This window comes from Xiphophorus couchianus, chromosome 5, assembly GCF_001444195.1.
Source record: "Xiphophorus couchianus chromosome 5, X_couchianus-1.0, whole genome shotgun sequence".
Taxonomy (NCBI): domain Eukaryota; kingdom Metazoa; phylum Chordata; class Actinopteri; order Cyprinodontiformes; family Poeciliidae; genus Xiphophorus; species Xiphophorus couchianus.
Window position 1 is genome coordinate 39,803,897 of NC_040232.1, and position 23,578 is coordinate 39,827,474.

A 23,578-nucleotide genomic window follows, 5' to 3' on the forward strand; every position below is an offset into this window, starting at 1 on the left:
CGCTCAGTCAGACTCAAGAACCAGGCACGTGCAGGGGGCAGAAGGGGCTTGAGCCTCTGCCCCTTTTAGCCTTGATGCGCCTACTGCCCTTTTTGAGTTTTTGTTGGGTTTTTTTTTCAAAAGAAAACAACTTTTTTTTCAATTTTTCATTATTATTTTTTTTTATCTGTGTGTCAGAAGGTCTACTTGTGCCCCTCTGCAATAAATGTATCTAAATATAATAATTTCGCAAAAGAAACTAGTCTGGCTGCCCTGAATGATTTCATAAAATAAATAAACATGATTGGGCTACTGTAGCTGCGTTTTCATTACAAATGAACACAAATCTTTATCTATCTTCTGCTAATGTTGAAAAGACACAATTTCGCAATTGTGGTGTTCCCGTTAAATATGAAATGAGATTAAAATTACACGTGAAGTCTAATAATGACTCAGTTTCTGCCTCCCTGTTGTTCAGTCACCGGGTCCATGCTGAGGAGGAGGGGAGCGGATCTGTGCCCTCTATCAAATTATGGACAAGAATATTTTTTATACACTGGTTTGTGAATAAAAATGTAAGTCTGATGTTAACGTTAAAAAAACTGTTTCTATTTATATTTTTGTAATTGTCCTCGCAATAGCGGGACAAAACCCGCCTCGCCCCTAAAAACAGAAATGTTTCGGCTGCAGAGAAAACTTCTGACTTTAATTTAATCATTCTGCTAAATGCCCAGTTCGCTACAGGCAGTCTCAGTCGGGCCCACGGACAGAGATAAAGGATGTCTGTCTTTATATCAGATATCCTGATATAAGACACTGTACTGCAAGTCGCCACACACCTCAAAGCCCTGGTACCACCTGCAGACTGTTCGTTCTGCTTCTCCTTGACGTTTCTACCAGGCAGGTTAAAGCGCTATTGACGGGATCTGGGCTGGAGGTGAGCGGCTGTAAATGGAAGTTATTGCAGAACCTCAAGTGTTAAAGGAAGATTCGGACCATAGCAATTGAAGTTCACAACATAAACATCAGCGAAAATACTGTAGCAATAATTAGAATCACAGCATAAAATCAAACATGCCACAATTAAATTAATCAAAATGACCCCAAAGCATCAAATTTGCAAATGGCAGCAAATTTGCTTATTTCATAACTTCAATCCGGGGGATTAAAGGTAGATTCCAGAGATAAGCATTGCAGCCACTCTTCATGCAGGGCCGACCCAAGGTAATATGGGGCCTTAGACAGAATCCCTACCCAACCCACCAAAACCCTTCCTACTAAGAACCTCAGTATCACTAACAGTGTTTAAATATAGATAAGGTGAATCTGTGAGAGGGAGACCAGGTTTATTGGTTGAGTTTAAAATCAATCACTGATTATTGGTTATTTGCTGTGATGTATTAGTGAACAAACCCAATTCAAACACAAAGATTACACCAGATTGTAGCCATGGTAACACAACAATCAAACTATCAAGATGATTCTTTAAACTTTTACAAAGTAAACTTCCTAATTAAATCCTAAATGTAATTTTTTTCTCAGCTGAATGCATTAAATAAAATTTAATAACATTGTAATTCTCTATAAATAAATGCTACGGGCTTAGATATATGGTCTGTGTTACAATTAAACCATTTCTAGGGGTCCCTGAATGTCTCGAGGGCCCTACCAGCAGCTACTAGGTTTTCTGAGATCTTACAATTCTAGATCTCAGAGGTGCTAAATCAAAAAATTATATATAGTTAAGCCCTTTGAGCTTTTTTGAGCTATAAAGCAGTTGGCAGCCAAGTTGTTGTAGAGGTTAAATAGATATTATTAGGGCTTAATTAGTGAAATGGCAGCAAATTTGCTTATTTCATAACTTCATAACCAGAGACCTTCTCTCCTCTGGTCTGTTTTACAGCTACAGTCTCAGATCAGCTAAACCCTCCAGGACTGTCAGCAGCAGAAACAGCAACATCATTACCTGTTGGGGAAAATATAGACTACATTTGCTTTGCATTTCTCCACATGGTGGCAATGATACAGTATGATCCAATTAAATTCTTGATTAATATGGGTTGTTGCTATGTTGTTGTACAGTGTTTTAAGATCCTGTTCAATGTGCCCTTTTTTAACTATGAGCCCCTGCCCCTCCAAAGGTCTCAGCACGGCCCTGTCAAGAACAAAATCCAATGAAGAATATGACACTCACCACCCAGTCTTAATGCGTTTGAGTCATTTCACAGAGAAGAATGATCAAAAAGCTCAGATTGTAGATGTGCAAACCTGGTAATGGAAATGGTCTTAGGTAGGTAGGAAAACACAAGAGTAAACCACACTTTTTAGATTTTATTACTAAAAAAATAATAAAATGCAATGATGTGCTGCTTTGTATTGGTTTAACATAATCTCCAATGAATACATTAAAGTTTGTGGTTGTAACATGACAAAAGGTTCAAGGCATATGAATACATTTGCAACGCATCATCACTAAAACTAAAAGACTTTAAAAATTGTTATTTTAATCTGAGTATCATCAATAAACATCAACCAATTAGTATATGTTTTTTAGAGTGTACAATGTGGTGGACTTAAATAGAAAATGATTCAACATTTAGCTCTCTACATTTAATTAAAGTGGGGAAAAATGTTCGGGCTTTTAATTATACTCAAATGTAGAACTCACAGTTCACAGAGGTGTGCATGAGTGAGACAGACTCACAAGGCAAAGAAATTAAATATGGCTATCAACTCCATTCCATCCAGGTCTCCTTCTGCATTTCTCCTTCTATCCTTCATTTACTCCTTAAAAAAATACAAAAAAACAACCTCTGATTCATTCCCCCAAAATCCTATTTCCCATTTTCACACACAGATTACAATCTGTATTTTCTTATTTCTTGAATGTCTCTACATCACGCAAACCCATCTCGTCATTCCATACAACTGTCCTGCTGTGCCTTCCCCTCCCTAATGATTCCTCTGAACCAAAGCTCCACACCGGATTGGTCTTTCATTTGAGAGTCTGGCCCTGAGTTTAAATAAATCCTCATGAGCCTTAGCACTGCAACACTGACTGCTGAACAAACACACACCGGCACACATCCGCAGTATGCCAGGAGCTAATTAGCACACACATGTCGCAGGCCACAGGATGAGTGAGCGGGCGAGTGAAAATGTGTAAGTTATTTAATATTTCATACCGCCTGAAAGTGTGTGTGTGCATCAAGTCTGGCGGATTGACTTTCACTCCAACGCCAATGATGCCCACCCCGTCCCATCTGCTCTCCTCCTCTATCTGTGATAGGCACTCTGCCACTTTCTTAAGGCTCGAGCCACTCTGACACACTGAGGCTCGGATGCAGCAGTGTGGCGCCAGGGCAGAAGGAGGGATCCTCCACTGTAAACAGAGTCCAGACAGAAGGCTTTTTGGCAGTTTCCCCTTCAAAGCCACAGCCAGGCAGCCACTCACGCATTACCCCGGATCAGCACGCCCATTCACACACGCACCCCCACGCGCCCACACACACACACACACACACACCCCTACTCTCACAGAGGCACAGCTTGGGCCATTCACATTCTCTGTCTTTTACCCATTGTAAGTGATGTTTACTCAGAATGTGAAAATGTGAAAGCTTTCTCTGTGACATGAATTGAGAGTCAACATACAGGTCTCTATGTGCTGACTGCTACCTTATGCGTGTCTGTGACCCTGCTTAAATCTTGCCTAAATGTATATCAAGCTAGGTATTTAATACTAACTTTACACTGAGTTGAGGTGTTTAGGTTTTTTAAGCATCCCTGTCCTCAGAATTGCCTGTCAGCTTGAGTTGTGGTGACCTGCTCTCTTTCCTGAAGTAATTGGTAAGTGTAAAACTGAGCTGCAGAGCGAGCAATGGGCTGAATGCAAAGGCGAGTTTCTGTAGGATCTTCAACAGACCAGCATTGAAATCTTAAACTTATACAGACTCCAATTTCAAGACATGCGGCTGGCTGGCTGGCTGGCTGGCTGGATGGATAAACACATACATAAGGAATAGACACATAGTTGAATAAATTAATGAAAAAATGGACAAACAAATACAGATTGATGAATGAACAGATGTATAGACAGTGATAGAGAGAGACAGATGGAGAGAACAAAGAATGGACAAAATTTTGTCAAATTCTATAGTCATACTTTTCCAGACTGTGTAGGAACGACAATCAAATGAAGCCACAACTTCTCCTCTAACTTAACTTTGTCTTTATCTGTGAAAATCCTTCCAAGTTGTCCTCATTAGTGAAGGATTTGCTCTCATGTTTTCAAAATATGAATCTATTGAATATCATTTTGAACAAACACCTTTTTGTGGATAGATTCAGGAGGAGCTAAGCTCTTTTTAAGTCACAATAAAACTATTCTTGTAACTTTGTTGGGCTCATGGTGAATTTGGATGTTTTAGTTGACTTGAAAGCACAGTGACTCAGAACGAACACAAAGCTGCTAGTAGGATATTTTTCAGTTAATGTCTGCCAGCCACTTTCCTGTTTGATTAAATAAGGCACAGAGAGAAGCTGGAAGAGTCAGATAAAATAAAGCAGTGACTACTACATTAATGTAGCAGCACAGAGTGCAAAAGAATTAGCAGTAATCCTGGCAGTGAAACAAAATCAGCGAAGGAAATAAACTTTCTACAACAACTTCATGTAGTTTTTTGAAAATATGAAAGATCCCTTTTTGTAACAGGATTAAAAAGTCTAACTGAGATAAGGCTGAGAACTGGACCTCTGTCAAGATGTTCTGACGTTCAGCTGCCAGTAGTCTAACATTGAAGGCTTTGGTGATTTTTTTCATGTGTAAAAAAACTGAATCCTTTGTTAATACTGTGTGTAGCTAATGGTATGTTTCTTAACGTTTTATTTTAGGAAATAGCTTAAGAATATCTTACAAAACTACTGAAGTTTCTAATCTTGGAGATGAATCAAATCAAAACGTTGTGTTTGAGTGTTTTTATGTGTTTTGCAGAAAAACCCACATGCAAGTTAACAATCCAAAGTCACATGTGATTGCTGTTGGTTCTCCTTTTAAAGAGTCTTATTCTTCTTAAGTCTGTAGAGAAAAAAAATTTCATGTTTAAAATTATACACATTTTTCAAATATCCATGTGTCTAGTCCTAGCTGCAGGAAAAACTATTGTCATTATCCTTCACTTATCTTCTGTCCAGAAGTAGGATTCTGTTAAAATGATTGGACCCAACCCCACCCACGTCTGTCAGTTGGATATTTCAATTGGTTTTGAAGTGCAGTGACTCAGAGTGAACAAACAGAGGGCAGGATCTCATGTCATGTTTAAGCCTTGAGAAGATCCACTATTTAGTTTATCAATTCTAACAGGTTGCTAGAATGTCTTCAGAAACAGATCCCATCTTCTGTGGTTATCAACTTGACTTTAACATTGGCAAGGGTTTTTTGCATATAATCTGCTGGAGGGGTGGGTTCATTTCAAATAAAGGGTTCGAAGATTAACATGGGCACTCAAATGACACTTGGAAAACGTTGTTTCTATAAGGTGCTGATTAAAAGTCCACATACACTGATCAATATCACTGTCTTATTTTGTTTGGCTTATCAATTCACTGAAATGGTTCTTAATGTTGAAATGATTATTTAACAAATAAGTCCAAAAAGTTTTCAAAATAAACTCTCAAAAAGTGTGAATTTGATGTCATTTTTTCATCCACACAGAATGAATTATACTTACAAGCCTAATTTTAAATCAATGTAATCAATCTTAAATTTGTGGAAGTAATTTGGTGTTTTTAATAGGTATATACTGTATACTGTATATACTGTATATATATATATATAATTAAAAATATATTTTATATACAATTTAAAAAAAAACACCGGGAGATGGAAGCAAGTGTGAGCATGTAACACTTATTAGGCAGGAATTATAAAGAACTGAGACTGAACTCTTAAAAATATACTTCAGTAGGTTCAGTAGGTTTAATAACTAGTAATTCTATATTAATTAATTTTAATATCGTTATTAATACATAATAACTATAATATAGTTATTAATACATAATCATCATTAATTATTATATTTGTACGTGTTTAGTCATGTATGATGCAATAAAAACAGATAAAAAGAGACAACCAAACATTTATCAGAGCTCCCCATCTACACAGTAAGCATGCTGGAAGTAAACCAAATGAGAAGGAATAATGGAAGGAGGCTGCTGATGCATTAAAAATGTGCATTAACTATTTAGAAAGCCTGGATAGAGAGATTGTCAATTTGAATGAAGCCAAACCATTTTGGTTCATAATGAATTGATAACCGATTCACTGTAATGTAAAATGCATCCTTTGAGTATATCTAATGCCAGGCACTTAGTCTAACTATAAATGTGTTTCCAACAGGACATTGACTAAATGGCCCAAATTATGCAAACACAAGAAAACGGTAAAATTACCTCTGCTTATATTCAATGGCTGTTTATCTGACAACAAAAAGTAGCTATAAATGATTTTTGCTAAGGCCACAACTACATGAAGTACTACTTTGAAACAATGATGTGGTAACTGATTGATTTTAGCAAGTGGTGTTTTAGTTATTGGCACACAAACAAGTGCACCAATACTTGGGGGGGGGGGGATCATTTTGAAAAGCAGAAGATCTAAAATCTTTGTATCTTTGAGTTGCTACATGAGCTAAAGTTCTGTTGGCTGTGGTCATGTTCGGTGAATGGAGATTTGGTTTCTGTAATCATCTCATCTTGGATGTAAACAAAGCAAAGGAGTTGATTGTTGATTTCAGGAAAAAAACATATCAAACTTAGATCAAACTCTATTGCCTGCAAGCAAGATCCTTCAAGTTTTGCAGCAAGATGCTGCAGATCTTTTATAAGTCTGTTGTGGAGAGTGCCAGCTCTGCTACTATCATCTGTTGAGACAGCAGTATCAGAGCCAGAGACCTAAAAAGGCTCAACAGTCTGATAAAAAAGGCTGGTTCTATTCTGGGGACAACTGTGGAACTTCTGGAGATGATAATGCAAAGAAGGATTCTTCATATGATCAAGAAAATTATGGACAACCCTGACCAACCATTTCATGAAACTGTCTTGGGAAGGGAAAGCATCAACGGTCAGAGGCTTCTTCACATTCAGTGCAGTACAGACTGCTGCAGAAGATCTTTCCTGCCAACAGCCATCACCATTTTAAATAATTATTCAAGAATCTAAATTAAGGAGTTACAGCAACATTGGATTTTCCTTGGAGATTAATAAAGTATTTTTAAATTGAATTGGATATTGTGAACAGTAATAATGGAACACATTACTATTTATAGGAATAGGTTTATTTGATAATCTAAAAGTCTTAGCTCAGAATAAAAAACATAAGGTAGAAAAACCTGAAATGTATTATTTTAAAGTTATTTATAAACTTGCTGATTGTGCCCTTGCTCTGCAGGGCTTTTAAAATAAACACATTGCACCAAAGTGCTACATAAATAAAGTTGCCATTGACCAGGGGCCTCATGTATAAAGCCTGCGTACAATGTGCGGTGCAATATATTACGCACAAGTCGGTATTTTTAAAAATGAACTTTGCGTATATTTACTTTGACGTACCTAATAACACTGAAATCTGACTACATTCAGTGTTATTTAGACCAAGAAGCATCAAACCCGATGTTTTTTTAATTATTATTATTTTAATATTTTATTGTTTAAACATAAACAATGAAACTGAACCGCATTTATCCTCAGACAGTAACCTAACACGAATACAAAATAAAAAAAAATAAAAAGAAATGAACGTGAAAACTTCACTTGAATGTAAATAGTACTTTTCCTCAGTTTTTGTCTCATCAAGATGTAATGCATCGTTCTGTGCGCCGAAGCGCATGAAATGCATCTATGGGGTAATTTCATTCTCACTAAAACGGAAAACAGGGTTGGATCAGCAGATTAACTCCAAAAAAGTTTAATTATGTAAAAAGTGATTAAGGTGTGTAAACATACAATCACATGTATACAAGTAGCTCCGCAAAGGTGAGCCACGTAATTGTGGAGCGCTTTGGCTCTGATGGAGAACATCGCCAATGGAAGGATTGACTTAGACTTAGACTTAGACTGACTTTATTGTCATTTTGCATGCACAGGGTGTATACAGAACGAAATTTTGTTGCATACGGCTCAGGACAATGTTTTGAGCTTTCAATGTTGTGAGGTTACTCCAGAATAAAATAAAATACAGTATAAAATATGAATATAAATATAAAATATAAAGTGCAGGACTGACAGTAAAATATAAGTTATTTAGCTCTGTACATGTGCAAGGTATAAAGTGGAGACCAGTTTTTGAGTGCAGTCCAGTTAAGAGTTCAGCAGTCTGATGGCAAGTGGGAAAAAGCTGTTTCGGAACCTGGTGGACCTGCACCGGACGCTGCAGAACCTCTTTCCAGAGGGCAGCAGGGAGAACAGTCCATGGTGGGTGTGTGAGGGGTCACTGATGATGTTTCGGCCTCGGGACACGCAGCGCTGGGATGAAATGTCCTGGATGGAGGGAAGGGGGGCCCCGATGATCCTTTCTGCTGTCCGCACCACTCTCCTCACGTTCTTCCAGTCGGAGGCGCTGCAGCTTCCACACCACACAGAGAGGCAGCTGGTCAGAATGCTCTCTATGGTGCTTCTGTAGAACGTCTTGAGGATGGGCGGGGGCAGGTGTGCTCTTCTCATCCTCCGCAGGAAATACAAACGTTTCTGTGCCCTCTTGGCCAGAGACGTGGTGTTCACAGTCCAGGTGAGGTCGTTAGTGATGTGCACCCCCAGGAATTTGGTGCTGCTGACCACCTCCACGGCCGAGCTGTTGATGAGCAGTGGAGCGTGGCTGGGCCGGTTCTTCCTGAAGTCGACGATCATCTCCTTCGTCTTGTCAACGTTCAGGATCAGACTGTTGTCTCTGCACCAGTCCACCAGCGGCTCCACCTCCTCTCTGTAGTCCAGGTCGTTGTCGTCTCTGATGAGGCCCACCACCGTTGTGTCGTCCGTGAACTTCACGATGTGGTCGGTGGAGAACCTGGGGACGCAGTCGTGTGTCATCAGAGTGAACAGCAGAGGGCTCAGGACGCAGCCCTGAGGGGAGCCTGTGCTGAGGGTGATGACATCGGAGGTGTGTTATCCGATCCGGACTGACTGAGGTCTGTCGGTGAGGAAGTCTAGCAGCCAGTTGCGCAGGGGGGTGCTGAAGCCCAGGTGTCCCAGTTTTCCTGCCAGATGCTGTGGGATGATTGTGTTGAACGCTGAGCTGAGAGGGAGCGATTGATCAGAGATTATATTGATCTGCTGGAAAATGTTGATGATGGTTTATTAGCGTTTAGTTTGCCCAGACTGATCATCCTGGAGCTCTGAGTAAAACTTAAAGAAAGAGCCGTGGGTTACCGGTGCAACTGCAGTCATCCTTCAATCGAGCCACGCCCACTTTGTGAATGCGCCTTTATGGACAGAAAGCATCTCTATTCTGTAAATATCCAATTTCTGCACATGATTCTACAATTTAGAATAAACGTCCACATTCCCATCTCCAAGATGGCGGCGCCCAAAATGGCTGCGGCTGCATGGGCTCTCGACAACTTGCAAGTATTTGAGCAAAATACTCCGCCTAAAACGCTACAAACTTTGCATCCACTCAGTAAATTAGCATATGATCGCCAGCGTCTGCTGGAATTACGATCATCAAGTGATTTCGGACTCATAAATACGACTACTCTGGAGTGTTTATGTGATCTCGGAGTGCTACGCAAGCAAGACCCAGCGGCCCGCAGCGCAGCGGACTCGCCTAGCAGCACTAGCCGGAGGAGGAGAAAGCGAAGGCGGTGCGACCGGCAGCGGAAGCGCGGCTGTCGAAGTGGACTAACAGCTAAGCTAAACAACCCTAACCCCCACAGATCGCCGCTTCCGTCCATCTTCCTCTCCAACGTTCGCTCTCTGGACAACAAAATAGACCATCTGCAACTAGAACTGTCTTCAAAGAGGGAGTTGAGGAACTGCTGCGCTCTCATTCTGACGGAGACATGGCTTAACTCGACCATACCGGACAACGTTGTTAGCCTGGAGGGGCTCGCTACATTCCGCGCAGACAGGAGCAGCGCTCTCAGCGGTAAAACCCGAGGAGGGGGGCTGTGTATCTACATCAACAATAACTGGTGTAAAAATGCCATTACAGTCGCCAGTTACTGCTCCCCGGACATTGAGCTTCTGACTGTAAACTGCAGACCATTCTACCTGCCCAGGGAGTTTACTGTTGTTAGCATCACTGCCGTATATGTGCCCCCGAGTGCTAACACTAAAGAGGCTATGAGTGTTCTCTACCGGACCATCAGTGATTTGCAATCCTCACACACAGAGGGCGTATTCATCATTGCTGGGGATTTTAACCAGGCCAACATGAAGACTGTTCTCCCTCACTTCAACCAATATGTGGATTTTCCAACCAGGGGAGTGAATACTCTAGACTTGGCCTACACCAACATCAAAGAAGCATTCAGAGCAGCCCCCCGCCCCCACCTAGGCTCTTCAGACCACCTATCTGTTATGCTAATTCCTGCATACAAGCCCCTGCTGATCAAAACAAAACCTACAGTGAAGCAGGTGAGAGTGTGGACTGAGGGGGCCATGGAGGCACTTCAGGACTGTTTTGAGTGCTCTGACTGGGAGATGTTCAAGGCAGCAGCCACTTACAACGACCAGATCAACATCGATGAGTACACCATGACTGTGTCAGCCTACATCAACAAGTGCACAGAGGACGTCAGCATCACTAAGAACATTATCACCCGGGCCAACCAAAAACCCTGGATGACTAAGGAGGTACGTGGAATGCTAAAAGCACGGAACTCAGCCTTCAAGTCTGGCGACAAGGAGGCACTGAGGACAGCGAGAGCCAACTTGAACCGTGCTATCAGGTTAGCAAAGCGAACCCACAGTCGAAAAATACAGGAGTTCTTCCACGACACCAGCAACACCAGAAGTATGTGGCAAGGCATAAAGGCGATCACAGATTACAATCCATCCTCCCCCCCAGTGGGTGAAGTTGATGCCGACTTTCTAAATGGACTCAATAACTTCTTTGGGAGGTTCGAGGCACTGAGCAGTACCCCGGCAAAGAAAACTGTTCCCCACCAGGAAGAGGAGGCACTCTGCCTGGACACAGCCGATGTGTTGAAGACCCTGAAAAGAGTCAACCCACGGAAGGCCCCAGGCCCCGACAACATACCTGGGCGGGTGTTCAGGGAATGCGCAGGTCAGCTGGCTGGTGTCCTAACAGACATTTTTAACACCTCACTGGACCAAGCCACAGTGCCAGCCTGTCTCAAAACTGCCTCCATCATTCCGGTGCCAAAGAAACCTCAAGTCACCTCTTTCAACGATTACCGGCCTGTGGCACTGACTCCCATCATGATGAAGTGCTTTGAAAGGCTGGTAAAAGAACACATCGTCTCCAGACTCCCCTCCACATTCGACCCGTTCCAGTTTGCCTACCGCCGAAACCGCTCCACTGAGGACGCTATCTCCTCTGCCCTACACCTGAGCCTGGCTCACCTGGAGGAGAAGAACACTCATGTGCGGATGTTGTTCCTGGACTTCAGCTCAGCGTTCAACACAATCATCCCACAGCATCTGGCAGGAAAACTGGAACACCTGGGCTTCAGCACCCCCCTGTGCAACTGGCTGCTAGACTTCCTCACCGACAGACCTCAGTCAGTCCGGATCGGACAACACACCTCCGATGTCATCACCCTCAGCACAGGCTCCCCTCAGGGCTGCGTCCTGAGCCCTCTGCTGTTCACTCTGATGACACACGACTGCGTCCCCAGGTTCGCCACCAACCACATCGTGAAGTTCGCGGACGACACAACGGTGGTGGGCCTCATCAGAGACGACAACGACCTGGACTACAGAGAAGAGGTGGAGCAGCTGGTGGACTGGTGCAGAGACAACAGCCTGATCCTGAACGTTGACAAGACGAAGGAGATGATCGTCGACTTCAGGAAGAACCGGCCCAGCCACGCTCCACTGCTCATCAACAGCTCGGCTTTGGAGGTGGTCAGCAGCACCAAATTCCTGGGGGTGCACATAACTAACGACCTCACCTGGACTGTGAACACCACGTCTCTGGCCAAGAGGGCACAGAAACGTTTGTATTTCCTGCGGAGGATGAGAAGAGCACACCTGCCCCCGCCCATCCTCAAGACGTTCTACAGAAGCACCATAGAGAGCATTCTGACCAGCTGCCTCTCTGTGTGGTGTGGAAGCTGCAGCGCCTCCGACTGGAAGAACGTGAGGAGAGTGGTGCGGACAGCAGAAAGGATCATCGGGGCCCCCCTTCCCTCCTGTAATGAAGAGATCTTCATTACTGGGACTATTTTACTGAAATCACTGTATTGCATTTTTAAAGTATTTTTGCACTTTATTAACAAGCACTTTATTTAGCACTGCACTTTAAGCATAGATTTGCACATCAGTAACAATTTGCACACAAGAAGTTTTAATTGTATTTATTGAGTATTTTTAGACATTAGCATGTAGCCTTTTGTTCTGGGCTCTGCACAGCTGCTCCTCATTGACGAGTGAGGTGGTTGCCTGTGGAGGGAGGATAATTGTTACTCGGAGCAATGAGTTACTACTGGGTAAAACTGAGCAAATGTGTTGTGCATAATCTGTTGGGTGTGGAGTGCTAATGTAGAGTGACTCACCTGTCTTTTCTGTGTCCTCTCCAGGGTGTTTGGACAAATACTGCCCCGGGGGTCCAGACACCATATATAGTCTCCGGGAGAGGCCATTGAAAAGTGTGGGGGGGGGAATTGTTTATGGGTTTTGTGGTGTTTCATTTGGTGTAATGATAAAACATAAAATATTTATAAAAATAAATAGAAATGTTTATATTTAGTAAAAGGTATTTTAATTAAGTAAGTGGATATTGATGAATTGAGATTCCCCTGTGAATTAAAGGTGGTTTGATCCGTCACAGCTGGGACTATTTAAGACTGCAGTTTTCACCTGTGAAGTGTTGGTTGATGTTGTGTGAAGAATAAAACCACTGCTGTTTTCCACCTGACTCTGCCTCAACGCTTCATCGTCACTGTAAAATCCTACCGCGAACGGCTACCTTGTTACACCTCCATTCAGGACATTTCATCCCAGCGCTGCGTGTCCCGAGGCCGAAACATCATCAGTGACCCCTCACACCCCTGCCATGGACTGTTCTCCCTGCTGCCCTCTGGAAAGAGGTTCCGCAGCATCCGGTGCAGGACCACCAGGTTCCGAAACAGCTTTTTCCCACTTGCCATCAGACTGCTGAACTCTTAACTGGACTGCACTTAAAATCTGGTCTCCACTTTATACCTTGCACATGTACAGAGCTAAATAACTTATATTTTACTGTCATTACTGCACTTTATATTCTATATTTATATTTATATTCATATTTTATACTGTATTTTATTTTATTCTGGAGTAACCTCACAACATTGAAAGCTCAAAACATTGTCCTGAGCCATATGCAACGAAATTTCGTTCTGTATTCACCCTGTGCATGCAAAATGACAATAAAGTCAGTCTAAGTCTAAGTCTAAGTCAAAAGGACTTTCTGACAAAGGACTTTTGTCTTTCTTTAAATTCTGGCTGAACACTCTGCTGTTCAAACGGGCATTTGCACGATCCCTTTATTATTTATTTGTTTATTTTATTTGGATTTTTTTTATTTAAAATTTATATTTTTTGTTTAATGAGGTGACCTTATATGCCCTGAAAGCACCTTTTACATAAAATATCCAATTATTATTATTATAAATAGTGCTACAAACAAGGACGTTTCCATGATTACTGCTTCACATGGTGGCAGACTCCAGATATTTATACTAATTTAGATACGTATTTATGGATGGCGACAGGGCAGACCAACAGCTGCGCTCCATTTTCCACAAATTGGGATGTATAAAGGAAAGTGCGCACGGCTTTATACATCCGGATTTTTATTTTGTGCGCACTTTTCTAAATTTGTCCGTACACTAAAACTCCCCCCCGTAGTTTTAGTGTGAAAACTGCGAACTGTTTTATACATGATGCCCCAGATATTCTATTAATACTCATGAAACATTTTATCAATCAATCAATCAAATTTTATTTGTATAGCACATTTCAGCAGCAAGGCATTTCAAACTGCTTTACATCAGTACAAACACAGAAACACAATGCAAGATAGAATTAACAATCAAAACACAGCATTAAGTTAAGTTCCATCAATAAATTTGTAATTGATTACATTTCAAATACAATTCTGAACAGGTGGGTTTTTAGTCAAGATTTAAAAGAAGTCAGTGTTTCAGCTGTTTTACAGTTTTCTAGAAGTTTGTTCCAAATATGTGGTGCATAGATGCTGAAAGCTGCTTCTCCTCGTTTGGTTCTGGTTCTGTGGATGCAGAGCAGACCAGAATGGGAAGACCTGAGAGGTCTGGAAGCTTGATACAACAACAGCAGATCTTTGATGTATTGTGGTGCTAAGCTGTTCATTGATTTGTAAACTAACAACAGTATTTTAAAGTCTATTCTTTGAGCTACAGGGAGCCAGTGGAGGGACTTTAAAACTGGTGTTATGTGCTCTATCTTCCTGGTTTTAGTGAGAACGCGAGCAGCAGCGTTCTGGATCAGCTGCAGCTGTTTGATTGATTTGTTGGACAGACCTGTGAAGACGTTGTTGCAATAATTAATACGACTGAAGATAAACGCATGGATGAGTTTCTCTAGATCTTGCTGAGACATTAGTCCTTTAATCCTGGAAATGTTCTTCAGGTGATAGAAGGCCGACTTTGTAACTGTCTTTATGTGGCTCTGTTGGTTCAAGTCAGAGTCCATCATTACTCCCAGGTTTCAGGCCTGATCGCTGGTTTTTAGTTGTAATAACTGAAGCTGTGCATTGACTCTAGATCGTTCTTCTTTAGGTCCAAAAATAATAACTTCAGTTTTGTTTCTGTTCAGCTGGAGAAAGTTTTGGCACATCCACACATTTATCTGTTCTAAGCATCTGTTCAGTGATTGGATGGGCTCTGAGTCACCTGGTGACATCGTAATGTAGAGCTGTGTATCATACACATAGTTATGGTAGCTAATATTATTTCCTCTTATAACCTGAGCTAGTGGGAGCATATAAATATTGAATAAGAGGGGTCCTAGGATTGAACCTTGGGGTACCCCACATGTGACCTTTGACATCTTTGATGAGAAGTTTCCAATTGAAACAAAGAAATCCCTGTTCTTTATGTAGGATTCAAACCAGTTAAGCACTGGACCGGGGAGTCCGACCCAACACTCCAGTCGATTCAGTAATATGTCATGGTCAACAGTGTCAAAAGCTGCACTGAGGTCCAACAGAACCAGCACAGTGGTTCTCCCACATTCTGTATTTATATGGATGTCATTGAACACTTTTACGAGGGCGGTCTCCGCGCTGTGGTGAGCACGAAAACCAGACTGGAAGGAGTCAAAGTGGTCGGTTATCGTTAGGATGCTAGTTAATTGTTTACACACAGCTTTTTCAATAACTTTGCTGATGAATGGGAGGTTGGAGATCGGCCTGTAATTCTGCATTAGTGATTTGTCCAGATTGTTTTTTTTTATCAGTGGTTTGATTACTGCTGTTTTCAAAGCCTGGGGGAAAACGCCTGATGAGAGCGATGAGTTTACTATTTGGATCAGATCAGCAGCAATAACAGGTAGGACTTTCTACTTTTTATTCACTTTATGGAACAAAAAAAAGATGTTTTTGAAGGTTTTTTTTGGCATTATCATTACATCAGATAGATTTATATCATTACATCAGATTATTATTGGGGCCTGCCATGCAAAGCAATGGCAGGAACCTATTACTATTCTCCCAAGAAAAGTTTCTTCATTATTGGGGCCTGCCATGCAAAGCAATGGCAGGAACCTATTACTATTCTCCCAATTCTTTATTTTTCATCCGTAACCATTAATGCGGCTCATACCGCTGCGTGCACACCTACAAATGAGGTATCAAAACGTGCAGAAAATTCACGCCATTGGAGCTATTACTTTTGGTGGGATTCGGGGTTAACATGGCGACATAATTCGCAAAAAACTACGAAAAAACCCCCATTATAAGTCAATGGGAAAAATCCTTCAAATACCCTATTTTTGAGGATTTTCTGTGTCGTCACGAATTCACATAGAAATGCCATTCAAATTTCATTTTGTAGATACGTCTGTGATCTCTTCGAAAGTGAAGACGGCTCGTCGATACCAATTACGGTTTGTCCACAATTTGTCTCTAAGCGACCCAAAGTTTTTCATTTTTCCTAAAATTAGAGTGACTGTCAGGGCCTTTAGATCTCCGCTAGAGTGAGAAATGAAGAGAATTTTTCACCCCAAAATAATTTTGAAATCGCCCTCACGCCCACAAATATCGCACGATTGGTATCAAAATCGGTCCTGACATTGATACGCATGTCTGCTCTGGTAAAATGTTTTCAAAATTTATCTAGACCATACAGTTTTCTGTCACGGTGCTTCAGAGCAAAGTCATGCGACAGGATTTTCTGAGGCTGTCTCAGGCTCTCTCCCATATATTTCTCAAACATTTCAGATCTGGGCAAACCATTTCTTTCTCTCATCGCTGTAAATGCTCTGAGTGAGGTAGAGACATGAATCTCGGGACTATCGCAGAAGACACATAGCCCTCTCATACGCTTCAAACGGTTTTCGAATATGTATTACGGTTCCCGAACGGAAAGGACTTGTTCACAATGCTTTTTTTGGGTAAAACTGGCTGGCTCAAACAGAGAATTCTCTGCCCCAGCCTCTCTCACTAACAGTTCACACTTTGCTGAGAAAATTATTTACCATAGCAACGGAACTCAAGAGGCTATTGGCTGCTGATTAGGACTACAAATACGCATCACTGTAGTTCTATCTATGGAGGAAGACTCAGTTGAAACAGATCAGGACTGAACTGGCCTTTAGAACTACTTGCTGCTGTGGGCTGTATATAACTGATTTAACTCAGTAACTGTTACACATGGGATTAGTTCGGAACTTTAAAATGAAGCATAATAATAATTTCAAAAATAAAAGCCTTGAATATTTTTAAATCAGGTAATTGCTCTGTTGAGCATTATATAACTGATTTAACCCAATGACTGTTATACATGGGATTAGTTTGGACCTTTGAAATGAAGCTCAACAAAAAATTTCAAAATAAAAGCCTTGACAATTTTTACATGGGATTATTGCTCTTTTGAGCATTATATAATTGATTTTATCCAATGACTGTTATACATGGGATTAGTTTGGCCCTTTGAAATGAAGCATACTGAAAATTTCAAATTAAAAGCCTTGATAATTTTTACATCAGGTATTTGCTCTTTTGGGCATTATGTGACTTTTTTATCCAAAGCACTGATACACATGGGATTAGATTGGCGCTTTGAAATGAAGCTTCACAAAAATTTCAAAATAAAAGCCTTTAATATTTTTACATCAACTACTTGTGTTTCGAGGATTATATAACTAATTTAATCCAATGACTATTACACATGGGATTAGATTGGCCCTTTGAAATGAAGTTTAGCAAAAATTCCAAAATAAAAGCCTTGACAAATTTTAAATCATACTGAATGGTGCACGTCCACCTTACTTAACGTTCTTGTGATTCTCCACATGCTATTGATTACGTTGCAGCGTTCTTTCGCATCCATGCTAATTTCTAGCATGACAACGCCGGGCCCAAACCCACGGGCACGCTTTGGCAGGCCCCGGTTAAATTTCTTCAGAAATTTTCTAGTCTGATTTTAAAATTGCTTAACGATCTGAAATACTTAAGTGTGGCAAAAAAAAATGCAAACTAAAACTAATCTGAAGGGGGTAGAACACTGTTGCAAGGCACTGTTCTTGCAACTTTATTTTATGTAATATTGAGGTGGTAAAAGAGATGTCACATCTGGATACATCACCATTGAAACAATCATGCACACCAGCCAAACAGTTAGTCTGAGTTAAACAGTTAGCCAAAAAGTTAGTCTGAAGCCCAAAGTTGCATCCAACGTAAGAGCTGAAAAAGAAGGTAAGTATGTTTATCTGCAGTCATCATGTGTTATTTTAACAAAATATGCCTCTCTGCTAACCACTTCAATTCTGCTACACAGTTCCAGATGAAAACATGCCTTTGAAATGTCTAACTCCTTTTCCACCTAACAGCTGTCCTTACCTTACTAATACCCCCAAAAATCCCTAGGTATTGCCTTAGTTCCACTCGCTTAATTTTGATGATTTTTCCACTCAAAGAAATCCAGCCTGCATATGTGACACGAGACCAATAAAGGCAAGGGTACTGGCTGAAAAAAAAGAAAGATGGTGGAGGTTTTAACTGTAATGAACTCAAATGTGTTTGTAAGGATTTTAACAGTCCCTTCACTGACTTAGAAAACATTTCCCTACATTTTGCCCAGCACACTTTACAGCTCTGTAACTTTCAATTAACACAGTGCCTAAATCACAGGCTTGCATCCTCAATCACCTCAGCAAAAGGGCACAGAGAGAGAGGGACCTTTCACTGCCTGTCCAGATGCTGCAGTGGCATCCCTATAAAACCCAACCAGAAAAATTACACAGTACTGGTAAACACAATGATTTTCCCTGGATACACTCAGTTTATTGTTTTCAGCCTGCAAATTAGCTTTTTTTTTCATAGGAGAAAAATTAAAAAGGGGGAGCTGGATAGACTATGTTTACTTAACTGTACCCGGTGTGGTCTGAGATCGGAAGGTAGGTGAAGGACAGCAACAGGTCAGAAAAGAAAAGCACAATGTGCATAATAAAGGCAGAAAGAGAGGAGCGGAGAATGGGACGAATCTACAGTGACAGAACAGTTTTCTCCCAAGTCTCTGCTTATTTAATCACATAGTTTCACAAATTACATAATTTCTACCTTGTCTCTACTTCTAAATAGAAGTTAATGTAGAAAACCAGTTGCCTTTAATGTCAAGTTGCAAGCAAAAGCCACATTACAGGACCACATATGAGGAGCCTAGATGGATGCTAACCTCGTCTTTGTGTCAGTGTTTGTGTGTGCAGCTGTGTGTTGCAGTACCATTAGGTGGATGGATCTCCAGACAAATGGCTATTATACTAATTAGCACTAATTATGTCGGCTTCCAATTAACCACACAACTGCCGGTGACTTCTCTCTTTGTCCTTCCATCTCACTCTCTTTCTTGCTGACTCCATCTGAGAAACAAAAACTTACAATATTCACTGACACGGCTTCCTCATAATGCTTAGCAACACAGCACAGCTGAAGAGAGCTGATAATCTTGACACTTGAAAATGTAAATGATTATTCTGTTGTTCTGCTACTTGTAGGTTTTTGAACCAAAAATAAAGATCCCTAATCCCAAATGGGAATTTTTACTCTGCTTTTAAAAAGCTGTCCTTACTTTGTGAATTTATCTGAAAGAAGAAAGTGTGTTTTTATAACAGCACTTCATAGTTTATGGTAATTTTGCATCCTCTGCATTTGGTTCACTATTTTACATGTGTCAGAAGGCAAGGGGTTGCATTCGAAGGCAATCTGGCATCTGTAGACCAAACCTAGAGCTGTGTCCACATGTTGGCAAAAAAAAAAGAGTTGGTCCGGGTGAGGTATGGACTCCAGGAGGCTGACGTTTGTCTCTGATTCTTTTTTGTAATAGACTAGTCATAGAGAACAAAGTGTCAAGATTGGAAATCTCATTGATTCTTTTTGCCGTTTTGGATGGTGTCCTTTTTCAATGACCTTCATTGTGTGTTGCAGCTGTTCACAACATCAACAGGGGGAAGTCAGGCTGAGTATGGTGGCATACGCTCAGCAGAAGACAATGGATGGATCTGGACTTCTCGGGTGTTTTATGAAGATGTTTTTCTTCAATCCAGTTTTCACACTGATTCACGTTTCAGTTGTCTACATAAAATGACTCAGAGTGAAGTCATTAATTACTCATTAAAGGTAACTGTGGGATAGTTGCAATCATAATTTAACAAAAGATCAAGATAATTTATGTTAAGTAAAGGATAACAAAATTGAAAACATAAATTTGGAGTAATTCAGCATAATATCGGACATGTGTTAGCTCTATACATTAAAAATAGATGGTTATCATGCTGGAAATCTAATTGACTGTATATGTGTGCAAGTATATAGTCTTTAATAGGATCACAGTTCTAAAAACAGAGTCCGGTATTGGTATGGAAAGGTAAACAAATTGCATTTTGTATCTGTAAAGGTCAATAGTAACATTATCGAATAAACAAGCCTAATAGTCCTTCTGAATTATCCTCACTGAAACAAGCTCACAGTAATAGCATGTGCTGTAACACAACTTTTAACTGATACACTTGATCACAAAATCAATTTATGCTAAAATAAAAAGAGTTTCTGCTTGCAGGCAAAAACATCTTAATTTATATTATCCTGTAAGAAACCAAGCCCATACCTGGCCTCCAAGATGTACTGCCAAACAATACGCCTGGAGCTACATGGTCAGTGAACGCATCACTCACACTGACCATATACCTCTACAACAATAAACAGCAGGAGGCTGTGGTGCTACAAAAAACTTTGAAAGCCTTTTTGAACACAAATTACTACAATACTGAATGTGTGTATTTCAGCTGGTAGCCAATATTACCACTGTGTAAAGCCTCTATAGAATTTATTTTCAATGTGCCACATAAAAACTCAACTAAAATGACAAAAAGGGGCAAAATGAAAGAATAAATATTGTTAGTGGTCTTGTGTAAGTGTGGCCAAAGTGGCAAAATCATCTGAACACTGTTTTCAGCACCTGATTAACAAAACTAATTTGTGCAAATACTTGCATTTCTGTTATGTTTAAAGGTTGTTCTTTGGCTGTTGTTTTTTTTTTTTTTTAAATCAATTTACATAAAACGTAATAGCTGTTTTAACGTTGTCATTTTGCACTGTTGTGTGTCTTTTATATTAAAATCTGTTTTAGAATAAGGCTGTAGGAGAACAAGACATGGAAAGGTGAAATGGTGCGAATGCTTTCTAATGACACGACATGATCAGATCCATCTTTATGCACTGAGTGAAAACTGATTATGTAATATCATCCAAGAGGTGAAGGACAAAACAAGAACTACTCAAGTAAAAACAAAACACCACTTTTCCAAAAGTACTATATGACTATAGAAGCCACTGTCAGGGTGAACAATGTCTGTAAACCCGATTATGCATTTTATATACTGTGCTCATGTGACACACGGTGGGAGTTTACACCATGACCATGCACACAAAAAATACCTTTTTTCAGTCAAAATGACAAAAAGAGGTAATTGCTTGAACAAAAGCAAAAGGTTTAAGGTCACCATTTTAAACATTATTAAAAAGTTTGTTGCTTGACATAATCTCCTGAATTAAAGCCCCCAAACTTCCAGGTTGCTGCATTACAACAGCCAAGAGTATCATTTCCCAGGAGTAAAAATCCAGCCTTTGTCTGGAAGAGACGGTACACCAGTGACCTTCTGTTTATTGATTTAGCTCTTTGATCTCACACATGCAATAATTTGGCTCTGGTATTAACCAGTCAATCAACATTACGTTATTTTCATTCCCGTCTCCGGAGGTTTGTTGGCTTAGCTCTGTAAATATGAAGGTAGACTGTAAGTGCCATGTGGAAAATGACAAATGAACATGATCTAAGATTAACTCTAAAAAGATGTGTTTAAGGGAAGGAGAGAGGACTTGCAATCCATTTTGCAAATCCTTAATCTGTCTATTGACCTGTTCCAGAGTGTCATCTGTCCCTCCTGTTGTATTCACCAGCAAGCATTTAACCAAGTGTCAAAACCGACTCTATAAATCACTCCTTGGTGCAATGTTCCGTCTTTCACCTCAATGCTTATTCTTGTCTTTGCTTTCACTCCCTCTGTTTTATCAATAGGTTAAGAACTTTTTGCAGACGCAGATGAGTGTGTAGGTATAAGTGTGTAAGTGTATGTAAACAGGGAGTGTGGTTAGTGATGGATGTGTGTGTGGCAGGTAATTAAAAGTGTGATTAGTGTATAATTAAAAGAGGCCTCTGTCTTTAGAATATTTAATGACTTTGGACAAAAAACACACTATTGCACACACACACGCATGCAGGTCGGTGTAAGTCTGTTATCCCAGACGTTAAAGAGTGGAATAACGTCTGCTGATATTAAGTGGGATGTAGACAGGAAGAACAATTAAAGGAGTTTAAGAAGAAGAGTACAAGGGAAAGACAAAAAAACATAGGTGGACCAAATATAATGCACCTTTCAAAGACACAAATTTGGAGAATTATTCATCATTAGATGAAAAGACGCATGAGTCTGTCTCCTTCCATTCTTTCTGTATTTGAATGATAAGCTCAAATAAAGCAGAAGCTCAATGGCAGACAAAAATAGGTGAGCAAAAAGTCATTAAATTCAAATCAAAGGCCATCACAAGTTCAGAAAATTATTATATATTAAAATAAATTCAAACTTTGTTTACTTTTTTATGTCAAATGTGACATTTACACTGTCAGATTGCATTTAAGTGGTAGTAGTTGTACTGACACAAGCAGTTACTCATTTTGAGATTATTTTAAGGTCCACTTGACAAATGTAAATGCCATTTTCACAACACCCAAATATTATGTAATAATGAAGTGTCTATGCCAAAGTTGCACTGAGATGTAGGGTCTATGACCACAACCCACCAACTATCATTCTTTGATCAGCTGACAAAAATCCAGTCTTCTTCTGGTTCAGTGTTGCCATATCTAGTAAGTATTCAGACTCTCAGGCAGCTCTTCCTCAAAAACAGTAACAAGCTACAAAATATATATGTGTATAAATGTATATATGTGTGAGGGGGGGGTGGGCGTGTGTGTGTTTGTACCTCTTTGCAGTCTGTGCAGATACTTTTTTCCTGAAGTGACAGACCCATTGTTTCTTCAAAAAAAGGGACCTTCATAATTTATTCTTCCTCTAGATATTGTTGAACCAAAGCTATTTTTCTGTTGTGTGTTTGATGAACCCTTCTAAATTGTAGTTATCTTGTTTCAGTTAGTACACACAATCGGAAAAACTGTTTTGAAAGTAGTTGTGTGGAGAAGGATGAAGCAGACAGGTGCAGAATATATACAAAATTCTGTATAGAAATGCCTGTTTTAGTCATACGTGTTAAGAAATGGAAACAAAACATGTTTTTCACATCCTGTGCAATGTGAACTTTTTTAGGTATTATTTAAGCCCAGGAGATTAAAACTGTTTTTAAAAATTCAAAGTCATTAAAAAGTTAATTTTTAAAGTTAATCTACCATATGGACATTGGTAGATAAGCAGTATTTGAATAAAACTGCTGGAAAACCACTAAATAGTAAGTATGCAAAATATTTAATCACCAAGGAATGAAAAGGAAATGTAGAAACTGACATCAAATTACAGCGATAGCATAATAAAAACACTTTGAAAGAAAATCACTGACAAAACATGCAGAAAGAGCACAGGTTGCTCTATATTGTCTAATTAAACGACATGA

General features: G+C 40.1%; 1 protein-coding gene and 1 long non-coding RNA gene across 3 annotated transcripts in view; both read right to left on the minus strand.

Moving 5' to 3' along the window:
- LOC114145204 (protein sidekick-1-like) overlaps positions 1 to 23,578 on the minus strand; it is a 493,057-nt gene that overhangs the window by 182,369 nt on the left and 287,110 nt on the right. The gene's annotated exons all lie outside the window — the stretch shown is intronic.
- On the minus strand, positions 12,501 to 13,132 carry LOC114145207 (uncharacterized). The gene is made up of 2 exons (XR_003595631.1): positions 12,714 to 13,132; positions 12,501 to 12,600 (listed from the first exon to the last, which is right to left on the minus strand). It is a non-coding gene; the product is annotated as an uncharacterized LOC114145207 (long non-coding RNA).